Source organism: Camellia sinensis, chromosome 8 (assembly GCF_055761805.1).
Source record: "Camellia sinensis isolate YWXY chromosome 8, ASM5576180v1, whole genome shotgun sequence".
Taxonomy (NCBI): domain Eukaryota; kingdom Viridiplantae; phylum Streptophyta; class Magnoliopsida; order Ericales; family Theaceae; genus Camellia; species Camellia sinensis.
This window is the reverse complement of record NC_138968.1, coordinates 195,474,792-195,489,480: the sequence shown is the minus strand read 5'-3', so window position 1 is coordinate 195,489,480 and position 14,689 is coordinate 195,474,792.

Sequence of the window (14,689 nt, the reverse complement as noted above, 5' to 3'; positions counted from 1 at the left end):
TCAAGGAGGTCGGCGATAATTTTGTATTCAGTGAACCTCGGCTTGAGGTAGTAAATGTAGCCGGTGTCTTTTTTGAGGCCACACATAGTGTAGTAATACTGGATATCGGCTAATGTGATCCTAGCATTCTCTTGTTTTGCTAAGGCTATGATACCATTGATGGTTCGATAGGAGTTGATGGAAAGTTGCATTGGATTCAACTTATAATAGTGGAAAAAAGGATGTTGAGTGGGAGCCGAAATCCACACTCAATGAAGGCTACCACAGGGAAGGGCATGGAATGATCAGTAGGCATGATGGAGTCTATGAAAACAATGTTGAAAATACGAATCTGAAAAAGACACAAAAAGCAGAAAACAAGAACGGAGTTTCAGAATCAACAACAGAGATAGTCTATCAAGAGCATAAAGAATACAAGAAGTATCGGGCCACGAACAGTGGCAAAAATACAGGGAAGTAGTGAAACAATGCGTATGTTCAAGATATGGACAAAGGCAAAATCACACACTCAAATATATGATTCACAGATCGAATGTTTAAGAAAAGCAGTAATGGCAACAAGATCAAGAAAAAAATTAAGAAACTGAAATAAGAAGGAATAGTGTATTACCAGAGAAAGAACGAAGCCAGAGTTGAATATCTCCAAGGTCAGACGACGGTGGCAGACGGGAGAATTAGCACGAACCTAGTCAAAGAAAACGAACGACGGTGGTTGCAGAGCTTTGGAAACTTGAGCAATGGAGGATTTCGAAGGGTAAAGCAAGAAAGAGAGAAAAAAAGTTTCAGACGAGAAAGAGTAAAGTGAAAAGACAGGGGAAAGAAAAAGTTTTGATTAAACTTGAAACGGCGGCAAAAAGGAAATCAATAACTCTAGAAAAACGAATCCGTCAGGCGGCGCATACAAGCGCAAAGACGATCTACAGGCGCGTCCGGAGTACGATCCAGTAAGAAGAAGACGCGTGGCTAAAACAGTTGAGTTGTTTGTACACGACAGCTCGCAAACAAAGAAGGGCACTTAGAAGTCTTGGTCTTTAAAGAAGGCATGTCGGCCTTCGAATAATGATCTCGGCTAGAAGTCGTTAAGCCGACGTACTGAAAGGAAGCACAGATATAGGTTCCATCACCTCAGAATGCCGAGGTAATAGAACCTAGGGGGCAGTTGTGGGGATATATTTTTGAGTACCAACACGTGGCAAGGTGACGCCGACGTGTCAGCCGAGGTGCCACGTGTCCTGGTCGATATGCCGAGGTCATCTCGATTAGGCAGAGGTTATCTCCGAAGATATCGGAATCCGAGATAAACGGATAAGGATAAGGGACAAGAGTCCTAGAATAAAGAAGAGACTTAGCCAAGATAAGGATAAAGCTCTTAGGGAGTTTATCTTTATCTCTTGAGGAGTCCAAAGTAAGTACTGAACAGGAATCTATAGAAGTCAGGCTTCTATTGGGATTAGAATTGAGGTAACTATAAAAGAGAGGCACCCCCATAGGTCTAAAGTACACAATTTTATGCTTTGAGCATTGAGTTTAGCATTATTTATTATCTTTGAGAGATATACTGCTTGATCGTCGGAGTGCCCCCGGGTGGACCAACCACCGCCGGAATCTTCTCTTTCTGTTACAGGTTAGCCAGGTGTCATCTATTCTGCCAGTGTTCTCCAGCTGAGTACTGAATTGGACAGTGTAATCGGAAAATCATTCACATAAATATGTGTCACATGAAAAGGATAATCATTGATATATAGTGTTTGTCAGCTGTTAATTATAGATAATGAACTTATTTATTTTTTTATAGGTCTCATCCCCACAATTGGCACTTGCCACCGTCATGAGACAAGCTTTCCATCTTTTTAGTTTCAGATTTTGATTAAATCTTTATATATATATATATATATAGATTGATAATACAGTGAATATATGTATTTTATACTATTTATATAAAACTGTGTAATGCTCTTTTTTTTAATCTTAATTATTTAAATAAAAAATCATGTATGATTATTTACGTAACTTTCTTTTTTTCATATTAACAAACGAAGTTTTTATTTTTATTTTTATATATTAATAGAAAGATAATCATCAACACAATTGCGTGTGTGTTTGGTAATGTTTACGTTTTCAGTTTATATTTACAAAAATTTTATAAACTGATTTTTGTTTATTTTTTGTTTATTTTTAAAAAAACATAAACTACAAACGCGTTTGGTAATTGATAAAATGTTTAAAAAATTTTAAAAATATAAAAAAGAGTGAAAAATGGCAAGTGGTGGCAAGTGGCGGTGGAAGACGGTGGTGGAAAGTGGTGACGGTGGGTGGTGGCAAGTTGGTGGTGGTGGGTGGGTGGGTGACGATGGCAGGTGGTGGGGGCAAGTGGGTGGCAGATGGCGGGTGGGTGGTGGTGGCGAGTAGGTGGTGGCGGGTGGGTGGTGGTGGCGAGTAGGTGGTGGCGGGTGGGTGGTGGTGGTGGTGGGTGAGTGGGTGACGGTGGCGGGTGGTGGTGGGTGATGGTGGATGGTGGGTGGTGATGGTGGGTGGGTAGGTGACGATGGCAAGTGGTGGGTGGTAGCGAGTGGGTAGTGGTGGTGGTGGTGGTGGTAGTGGCGGTGGCGGGTGGCGGGTGGTGATAGAAGGTGGGTGGCGGATGGCGGGTGGTAGTGGGTGGTGGCGGGTAGGTGACAGGTGGTGGTGGTGGTGGTGGTGGTGGTGGTGGTGGTGGGTGGGTGGGTGACGGTGGCGGGTTGTAAGTGGTAGCGAGTGGGTGGTAGTGGCAGGTGGGTGGCGGGTGGGTGGTGGGTGATGGTGGCGGGTGGGTGCCAGGTGGGTGGTGGTGAGTGGTGGTGGCAAGTAGGTGATGGGTAATGGTGGCAGGCGGTGGATGGTAGTGGCGGGTGGTGGGTGGTGGCGACTGGATGGCAGATGGGTGGTGGTAGGTGGGTGGTGGCTGCTGGGTGGTGGTGGCGGGTGGTGGCTGCTGGGTGGTGGTGGCGGGTGGTGGCTGGTGGTGGCCGATGGGTGGTGAGTGATGGTGGCAGGTTGTGGTGGTAGGTGGTGGGTGGTGGTGGCAGAAGACGGTGGTGGAAAATAGTGGCGGCTGGTGGCTAGTGTTGGGTGGTAAAAAAAAAAAAAACTCAAAACTCAAAACAGAAACACATTTTTTGTGTTTTCATTTTTTGGCCAAATTTATAAACTGAAACCACTGATTTATAAATCAAAAATTTTACCAAACAAGTTTTTATTTGAGTTTTTTAAATTTTTATAAATATAAACAGAAAACTGAAAATGTAAATATTACCAAACGGTACCTACAATTTTAAAAGTTTTCAACGGTACATCTTCTAATCTAAGGATTCTCAATAATGAGTAATTTATTAATTGCACAAGCCAGCATTGAATGTTTTCTCATTGTGTGGCAAAAGTAAATAAAACAGAATTATGAATTAGTATATTTAGGAATGGATAAGAATAATACCGATAGAAGATAAGTTAAGAGAGAATCGATTGAGATAGTTTTGTTATATTCAACGGAGACCAATAGAGATATTAGTGAAGAAATGCGATGCAGTAACGATAGATAGAAGTGTTAGGAGATTGGGTGGACCTAAATTAACGTTGGATAGAGTTGTAAATAGAGATATGGATTTATTTAATTTGACTAACGAAATAATTTTTGATAGAATCGTGTGAAGTCGAAAGATACATGTAGCTGACTCTATTTGATACAACTTAAAACTTTATTTGCTTTAGAGTTTCCAAAGCTATCTTCCTACACCCGTACCTTTTTTTGGGGATGTACTAATATTTCCTCGTTACGTACGTTGTTGCATGGTCATGCAAACTTACCCACAACAAATTTAAGCATTATACATCTTTGAACTCCCAAAAATTCAAGCATGACAGATCTTTTAACTCTCAACAAATTCAAATTACTATTTTTAATTATTTTTTTAAGTAAAATTATCAATATATACAAAGTAAATTTTTTTTAATAAATATGAGAATGATAAGTTTACACACATAGAGTGTCCGATAGTGAATTCTTTATATCTTAATGATGTGTGATCTATTTATGTCCAGTGTTAAATACCAATCACTTTAATGAGATGCAAGAACTATTTTCGCAATAGACCAACTTGGTTAATTCATTTCATTGATGTTTGTGCAATTTGAAAATTAAGTAAATTGTCCTCTCAAAAAATAAAATTAAAAAAAAAAAACTAGAAATTTAGTTAAATTGTGAGAACATAATATAGTACTTCTTAGAGTCACAAAAATCTTACTATTGTTAATTATTTTTTTTAGTAAAATTATCAATATATACAAATTAAAAAAAAATGTAATAAATATAAGAACGACAAATTTACACACATAGAGTGAGTCCGATAGTGAATTCTTAATCTCTTAATGAGGTGTGATCTACTAGCCTCCGTTTGGGAAGTGAGTTGACTTTTTGGCTTTTTGACTTTTTTGACTATATGAGCCTGGGCTCAAAAGCTTAGTTTGGGAAGGGCTTTTGGCTTTTTGATTTTTTTGTGAGAGAAGAGTGTAATGATTATGGGATTGGATGGGATGTTTTGTCTGTTGTGGTTCATGAGCCTATTCTATCTTTTATGGCTCATTGAGCCAAAAAAGCCCAATGAGCCCTTGCCAAACCAACCCTAAATGCCAACCTCCAAATGAGACGTAAGAACTATTTTCCCAATAGACTAACCTGGTTAATTCATTTCATTAATTTTTGTGCAATTTGGAAATTAAGTAAATTCTCCTCGCAAAAAATAAAATTAAAACAAAAACTTAGTTCAATCGTGAGAATATAATATAGTACTTCTTAGAGTCACAAAAATCATTATTTATAAATTGTATAATAATAAAGAAAATATTATGATAGTTTTTTGAATTGTCAATAACTTTAATAATTTCGTTTAATATATAAAAAGTGTATTAAAATGTATAAAAATATATTTTATTTAATATTTCCTTCTTTGTGTAACTTATATTATGATTACGCGGAATAACTTTACATGGTGGGCAAATGACTCCAAACCAAACCATAAACAAATAGAAATTAAAATAAAATATGAATTGGAGTGTATAAGTAGCTTGCGGCCCATGGACGGTTTGAAATCCGTCTGTGGCCTGGGGTGGGCTCGGCCCGAGACCCTGGACTTGGGTTTGGGCCATCACTTTGCAACGCGGCCCATCAGCCCGCTTAAGGCTCGACACGAGGCACGACCCGCCCGAGGCCCAGTGATTTTTGTCAAAAACAATAAAAAAATAAAAAATGTTCAGGCCCTCTCAAACCCGAGCCCAGGCCCACCGACCTGAATACCCCCTGGGCCTGGGTTTAATTTTCTGGCCCGTTGGTCGGCTCGGCTCGGCTCGGTCCAAATTTTGACGAGAGCCCGCGAGGCCTGATATGAACCAGACCAAATTTACACCCCTAAATATGAATAGAGACTTGAATAATATTGGGATTGTTTGGTATAAATTTTAAGAGGTGATTATAATTTATTTTAATTTAAGAGTCGTGCTAGATTATTTGGTATAACTTCTATTTATAACTTATATATTAGATAGAAATAACTTAAACAAATTAAGAAAAGTTGATTATTTAAAAGTTAAGAAAATAATACTTTTAATTTTTACTTTATGATTCTCAAATTTTAACATTAAAAAAGTACTACCAAACAACACATCATGTAGTATGGGAAGAACACTTCTTAACAAGAGAATAAATATAAAATAAAATTTTAATAAATAAGTTACATTCTCGTAACGCTTGGCTCCAAATAAATGGACTCAAAGTAATTTGTTTCTCATTTTGTCCTTTTCCATCCAACTACACGTTTCACATAATATACGGACACTTTAGGCGATTTTCCATGCTTCCTTCATTGTATTACGCATCTTAGATTGCTGACCAAGCCTTAGCCCTGGTTTGGCTATTATTTTAGGGTTAAAAAAAAGAAAAAATTAGTCTAGGGTCCCTCTCCCACTTTTCGTAATGGAAGAGATCTACAAAATTATTTTTTGATGTCTAAGGTCCCTAAACATATATCAGAGAAATTTGCCTCTTTGTCTCTACTTTACTCTACTCTCTCTCTCTCTTCTCCTCCTCTCTACCCTCCTCTATGACCTCTTCCTCAACACCTTCTCCTCCGACTTCTCCCTCCGCGCCGTCCGGATCTGCGACCCGGCCTGCCTTTCCTTCTCCAATGGCAAAGGACGAGACCATCACCTGCTGGATCTGAATCCTCCAGGGATCTGATCGCGGTGATTCGAGCGATTGAGTCCGATCAGTCCTTGACTGTGTAAACCACGCATGCATCAACCCAACAGACCCCATGCCCCAGCAGTCACCACTCCGAATCTCCGGCAGCAGCACCTACAAGTGAAGAGATGAAATACCAGAGCTGGCCACTCTTTCATCAGATGAGCCGAGGCCAGAGTATGAACTCGCAACAGAACAAAGAAACAATCCATTACAACCACGTTCAAGCCATGTCCTTGTTTATTTAACTTCAACGCAATAAGTGCTGGAAATGTAAAGCCCAGTGAGACTGCAGTAGTTATGAAGAAACCCAGAGAAATTTCACTAGGAGAGCTTGGAGAAGATAGGTTCGAACCCCGAAGTCCTCTTGGTGTGGTTTTGCATTGGAGCTTGGGGCCAGCTTTTAATTTACATATATATATATATATATACATATATATGTTGCTATTGTTGTTTATTCACTCAATGGAGTGAATTGTTGATAACTTTTATCTTGCTTTTGAATCTAATCTGACAATAATCCCAGTCATAAACAAAATTGACCAACCAACTGCTGATCCAGATCATGTTAAAGCTAAGCTAAAACCAGAGAATTTCTCTGAACCAACCTAGAGAAATTTCAGTTCAAACCAGAGAATTTCTCTGGACCAACCCAGAGAAATTTCAGTTCAAAGCAGAGAAATTTCAGTTCTAACTTGTGATGCAACTTTAATATTGATTAAGGTTACCTTTTTACTTATTACTAATTAGCTTTGTCCAACAAACTTCACAGGATGATGAAGATGAATTGACTATAAAAGTTATAGAGCAAATGATTGGACAAACATTTGTCTTCCAAATAAAATTGACAGAATCCAATATCCAAAAGCCAAACTCATAATTCACTGTAGCAAAAGTTTTCACAATTAATTATGCGCTTGAGTGTAAATATTATCTCGACATCATTGAAAAGGTAAAGCTTACATTAATCTTACACTTTGTGTTAGAATGCTACCAATTAAATCTACTTTCCGCTTCAAAGGTAATACTTTATCTATCTAATTAACAAGCTTAAAACTTCTGAATTCATGTTTACATTGTTACTAACACTTACTTCTCTACAGATAAGGACAGAAAATCCTCAACTTGAAGAATCAATGGGGAAAAACCAGCTTAGATTGTAAAGCACATTGATGTTGGAATGCAGCTCCATGGCTCTAGCTGTCTTGTAGACCATCTCAGGTGTAGTATATAGCAAGGAAGTGAGTTGAGGTAGGGAAATTCTTATGTTAAAAAAAAAAGGGGCAGAGAAATTTACAGTGGGAAGTTTAGGGAAGTCCAGAGAAATTCTTCAAAATTTCTCTGGAAAGTCCAGAGAAATTCTTCCCAGAATTTCTCTGTACCAATTTTCTCTGAGTTGAATTTTCTCTGGACCAATTTTCTCTGAGTTGAATTTTCTCTGGACCAATTTTCGCTGGATTGATGTTGAGGGACCTTAGACATCATGAAAATATTTGATGTCCTTTATACTATAAAATCATAATATCAGGGACCCTAAAAAAAATACCCCTAAAAAAAATACAAAATGATAAAATAAATTAAATAAGTTAATAAAATAAAATATCATATCTAACTCATAATTATTATACTTTTTATCTCATAAAAATTAAAAAAGCCAAAAAATCGAAACCAAACGAGGATAAAAAAGTTAGGCTGAAAAAGTTCTAACATAAAAAAATTGATTATATTAGCCAATGCCAAACGAAACTTTAAAAAATTAAAATTTTAGACACGAAAATTTAAAAATAAAATATTTTAATTGTCAAAAATATTATTATTTTATTTTTAAATCAAAATTTATTTCAAAAAATAAATATTTTGTCATAAAATTGTTGTCCCTATAAATATATTTATTAGTGACTTATTTTAAAATTTTCTCTCTATAAAACTTTTTTGAATTTTTCAAGATAGTTTTTTGTGACGACTTAAATTGGTTTTCTAATATATTTTTTTATAACAATTTTTTATAATTAAATTTCATTAAACAAAAATAATATATATATATATATATATATATTTAAAAAATCTTCCTACTCAATTTAATGAGTTCAACTCATTTATTAATTGAGCTCAAATTTAAGTTTGAGCTTATCCACAGTTGAGCTCAGTTGGTTAAATATAATCAAAATCAATCTCAACTTGAAAGTAAAAATAAAATTATTTCATACATTATAAATATGTTTTTATATTATTATATGTATTTGTATTTCATTTTATATTATTATGTATGTATATATATTATTTGAGCCACAGTTATTTTAGCTCAAACTCAGGTAATTAATTTACTAATAGATTTTGAATTTTAGATTGAGCTCAACTCTAACATAATGAAATAAAATAATTACGTCTGATCTTGTAATTAAATTTGATATTCGTAAAAGAATAATGATATATGGACTAATTAGTATACACACTAATATATCAATAGATGATATGATATAATTTTAAAAATTTATAATTTATTTAATAAATAAAATTATTAATAATATTATAATATTAATTAATACACTAATATGTACACTGATTAATATATATATATATATAGCACCACCGCCCGTAAAATGGTTGATTTGTCAGTTCCCATAAAATTTGTTGACGAAACAAAGCCATTCATTAAAAATTCATTAAAAATGCACAGTTAGTTCAATCTCTAGCCTTTTCACATTACATTCACCATCAATCTATCCATCTATATTTATACTATCTACACTATATATTATGTAAAAGGAGATTTTTAACCCCAAAATCTGTAGAAGCTCCAATATTCTAATCTTAATTTTCTAATTTTTTGATTTAAAAAAAATAAAAAAATCTCAGCATTTATTGACTTCTCCCAACCCACAATCCCTTTTGACTTCTCTCATAATTATTGCAACACCCTTTTCAATTTCTCCCATATACTATGGTTACATACAAAAAAAAAAAAAAAAAAAAAAAAGAATTTAGCTATAGATCTCAAAAAGATATAACATATAAACTTGAATTATGATTTAATAATATAATTATGTATTTTTTTATGTATATCTATCAAAATTTTAAATCACTTAATGGGACAAATTAATCAATATTTCAAAATTATTGATTTTTAATTTACAAAATAGATTAAAAAAAACTATTGACTGATTTATTTATTTAATAACAAAAATATTTCATAATCTCTTCCTCCTAATCTTTCTTACAAATTTTCAAAAAAAAAAATATTAAAACTTGTATTCATTTTCTCTTCCCCAAAAAATCAGATAATATTTTCTATTAAAGTTGTAGATATCTACCTATATTTTATATATTATATTATAACATAACAAAAAAAACTAAAAAACTAAAAAAAAAATCTTTAAAGTTTATCTAAATAAACTTTAAATCAATAAAACTCACATGTCTATCACATATCTAACTCACATCATAACTTACATAAATAATAATAATTAAAAACAAATGAAAACCACAGATAAATTAAATTTTAAAAAAAAGATACCCACAACTCCATCTTAAATAAACTGGAAAAAAAATACCCGAATAGAAACCATACAAAAATAAAAATAAAAAGATATATCTATCTATCTATCTATATCTATACTATATATTAAGCAAAATGGAATTTTTAACCCCCAAGACCTATGGGAGCTTCAATATCCCAATCTAAATTTTTAAAATTTTTTATTTAAAAAAAAAAACTCAGTATTTATTGATTTGGTCAAAATCCCCTAATCAGCATTTATTAATTTTTTTCAATCCACATATCTTTCCACATGCCTGCAATTATTGATGTGGTAAAAATCTCCTGATCAGTATTTAAAATCCCCTTATACAAATAATTATAGATACAATTCGTGTATAGTTGCTGCAATACCCTTTTCAACTTCCCTCATACATTATGGTTAGTGATAAGAAAAAAATCTTAAAAAACATAATTTATATATTAAAAAAAATCTAAAATAAATATAAATATCTATAATTATCCTGTGCATAGCACGGGTGATAGGTTAGTACTATATATTAAGCAAAGGGGGTTTTTAACTTCCAAGGCCTGTGGAAGCTTCAATATGCCAATCCTAATTTTCTAATTTGTTGTTGTTTTTTTTTAAACAAAAAAATTAACCTCAGCATTTATTAACTTCTCTCAACCTATAAGACTTTTTGACTTCTCTCATAATTATTGTAATACCTTTTCCAAAACAAATAATTTGTATATTAAAAAAATTTAAAACAAATATAAATATCTATGTCTATACCTATCTATTTATTTATATCTATCTGTAACCCACAAGTTTTGTGGGAGTTCCAATATCTGAACCTTAATTTGTTAATTTTTTTTTTTTTTGAAAAAAAAAACTTAGCACTTATTAAATTCTTCCAAGTCTTTTTAACTTCTCCAATACACACACTCTTTTTAACTTTTCACATGCCTATTGCAAACAGTGAGTCTCCTTTTTGTTTTTTCCTTCTTGACTTCTCACTTCTACACTCTCAACTTTAATGACCACGTATGCAAACAGTAAGTTTTCTTTTTATTTTCTCCTTCTTGACTTTTCCTTTTGTTTACTGTTTTAATATTATAGTTAGATAGCTTATAAAAATATTTGTGATTTGTCTAGCGAATAAAAAATTATAATTTATTTTTTTAATATGATTGAAGTTAGATAAATATAAACCCTCACAAAGAGAAAATTGTTATTATAATTAGTTGAATGATTCTTTTTTTTTTTTAAATGTGATTGTACTTAGTTTAATAGTTTTTTTTTTCATTTATTTATTTTATTTTGGGAAAAATGTGATCTGATTGTAGTTTGTTCAATGGCTCTTTTTTTTTTATATGATTGTTGTAGTTAGTTCAATGGTTTTTTTTTAATATTATTTAATCTTTTTATTTACTATTTTAATTTTATTTTTGATTTTTTAATATGATTAAAATTAGATAAATATAAACTCTCACACAGAGAAAAATATGATTATAATTAGTGGAATGATTCTTTTTTTTAATGTGATTGTAGTTAGTTTAATAGTTCTTTTTTTTAATAGCTCTTTTTTTTCATTTAAAATTATGTGGTGTGATTGTAGTTTGTGTAATAGCTCTTTTTTTAAATATGATTGTTGTAGTTAGTTCAATTTTTTTTAAATGTTATTTAATCTTTTTGTATACTATTTTAATTTTTTTTTAATATGGTTGAAGTTAGATAAACATAAAGACTCACAAAGAAAAAAAATGTAATTGTAGTTAGTTCAATAGTTCCTTTTTTTTTAATGTGATTGTAGTTAGTCAATGATTTTTTTTTTCATTTATTTATTTTTTTTATTATGGGAAAAATGTGATATGATTGTAATTTGTTCAATGGTTCTTTTTTTTTAATGTGATTTAATCTTTTATTTATTATTTTAATGGTTTTTCTTTACAATTATTTATGAAAAAAAAATGATTGTAGTTAAAAAACATAAAAATATTTGTGATTTGATTTGATTTTTTTTCTGATTTGATTTTTAAAGTACCAATTATTGATAATGATTAGATTATATTTTAAAAAAAAATTGTAATTGATTTTTTTAACTCACCGTGTTTTTTGAAAAAAATTATTGTAGTTTTTTAACTATCAATTCACTTAATTTGTTATTTGATTTTTAACCCACTGTGTTCTTTGAAAAACAAAATGGTTTGTATTCATTAGGGTCACATAATGTACCAATTATTGATGATGATTTGTTTGTATTTTGACCCCAAAAAAATTGTAATTGATCTTTTTAACTCACTATATTTTTTGAAAAATAAATTATTGTGCTTTTTAATTATCAATTGGATGTCCTAAAAAAGTGCACTTTTTGACTTATTGGTGGGTTTGGGTTGGGTTTGGATTGGGTTTGATGTGATGTGTTAGAGAGGTGATGTGATTTAAATAAGATGATGTGACTTAAATAAGATAGTGACTTTTTAACTTTTTGACTTATTTAGTACATGCCAAACTAGCCCTTAATTTGTGAATGATTTTTTTAATTATTGATGATGATTAGATAGTATTAAAAAAATTGTGATTTGTATGATTGAAATTATCTCCTTTTGTTTATAATTTTATTTTTTAATATGATTGAAGTTGGATAAATATAAACACTCACAAAAAGAAAAATGTGATTGTAGTTTGTTCAATAGTTCTAAATAATCTTTTTTATTTACAATTTTAATGGTTATTTTTTTCAATTATTTTTTTTTATCATAAAAAAAATTTCATTGTAGTTAGATAGCATTAAAAAAATTGTGATTTGTATGATTGAAGTTTTTTTTTTTTTTTATAATTTGATTTTTTAATATGATTGAAGTTAGATAAACATAAACCCTCACAAAAAGAAAAATGTGATTGTAGTTTGTTCAACAGTTCTAAATAATCTTTTTATTTACTATTTTAATGGTTCTTTTTTTCAATTATTTTTTTTTATTATGAGAAAAATGTGATTGTAGTTAGTTAGATAGCATTATTAACTTCAGTATTTATTAACTTTTATTTAAATATCTCAATCTGAATTTTCTAAATTTTTTATTTAAAAAAAAAAACTCAGCATTTATTAATTTGGTTAAAATCTCCTGATCAGCATTTATTAACTTTTTCCAATCCACATGTCTTTTCAGATGCCTGCATTTATTGATTTGGTCAAAATTTCCTAATCAACATTTAAAATCACCTCATACAAATAATTATAGATACAATCTGTGCATAGTTATTGCAGTACCCTTTTTAACTTATCCCATACACTATGGTTAGTGATAAGATTGTTAAATTATTTTTATAAAAAATCTTTAAAAATATAATTTATATATTAAAAAAAATCTAAAATAAATATAAATATTTATAATTATCACGTGCATAGCACGGGTGATAGGCTAGTATATTAAGTAAGAGGAGGTTTCTAATCCATAAATTTTGTGGGAGCTCCAATATATCAATCTTAATTTTTTAATTTTTTATTTTTTTTAAAAAAAAATTAACCTCTGCATTTATTAACTTCTCTCAACCCATTAGACTTTTTGATTTCTCTTATAATTACTACAGTACCTTTTTCAAAACAAATAATTTGTATATTAAAAAAAATTTTAAACAAATATAAATATCTATATCTATCTATTTATTTACATCTATCTCTAACCCACAAGTTTTGTGGGAGTTCCAATATGAACCTTAATTTCTTAATTTTTTGAATTTTTTTTGAAAAAAAAAAAACTTAACACTTATTAAATTCTTCCAAGTCTTTTTAAGACAAGCCTATTGTTTCTTTCAAAATTTCATAGTTAACGTGGATATTATTTTAAAGATCTCAAAAAGATGAATTTAAAAATATAAATTTTATTTAAAAAATTATTTTATAGTTAGAGTTATGGTATTTTAAAGTTTTTAATACAAAATATAAGTGTAAAAAGAGAAATATATCAAAAATTATTCTTCTAACCATATGTTCGAAGTTATCCAAGAAGTGTTGTGTTCGTGTCATTATAACAAAGATTCAAGCTTAGACCTCAACCACAAAACAGTCAATGCGTTGGACTGTTAGCTAATCTTTCTATATCTATATATATATATATATATATATATCTATATTATATATTAAGTAAAAGGAGATTTTTAACCCCAAGGCCTGTGGGAATTTCAATATGTCAATCCTAATTTTCTAATTTTTTATTTTTTTTTAAAAAAAAAAATTAACCTCAGCATTTATTAACTTCTTTCAACCCACAAGACTTTTTGACTTCTCTCATAATTACTGCAGTACCTTTTCCAAAACAAATCATTTGTATATTAAAAAAAAATTAAAACAAATTTAAATATCTATATCTATATCTATCTATTTATTTATATCTATGTCTAACCCACAAGTTTTGTGGGAGTTCCAATATCTAAACCTTAATTTCTTAATTTTTTGGATTTTTTTTTTTTTAAAAAAACTTAGCACTTATTAAATTCTTCCAAGTCTTTTTAACTTCTCCAATACATATACTCTTTTTAACTTTTCACATACCTATTGCAAACAGTGAGTCTCCTTTTTGTTTTTTTCTTCTTTGACTTCTCACTTCTACACTTTCAACTTCAGTGATCACGTATGCAAACAATAAGTCTTCTTTTTGTTTTCTCCTTCTTGACTTTTCCTTTTGTTTACTGTTTTAATATTGTAGTTAGATAGCGTATAAAAATATTTGTGATTTGTTTAGCGAATAAAAAATTATAATTTGATTTTTTAATATGATCGAAGTTAGATAAGTATAAACCCTCACAAAGAGAAAACAGTGATTATAATTAGTTCAATGATTCTTTTTTTTTTTAATGTGATTGTAGTTAGTTTAATAGTTCTTTTTTTTCATTTATTTATTTTATTATGTAAAAAATGTGATGTGATTGTAATTTGTTCAAT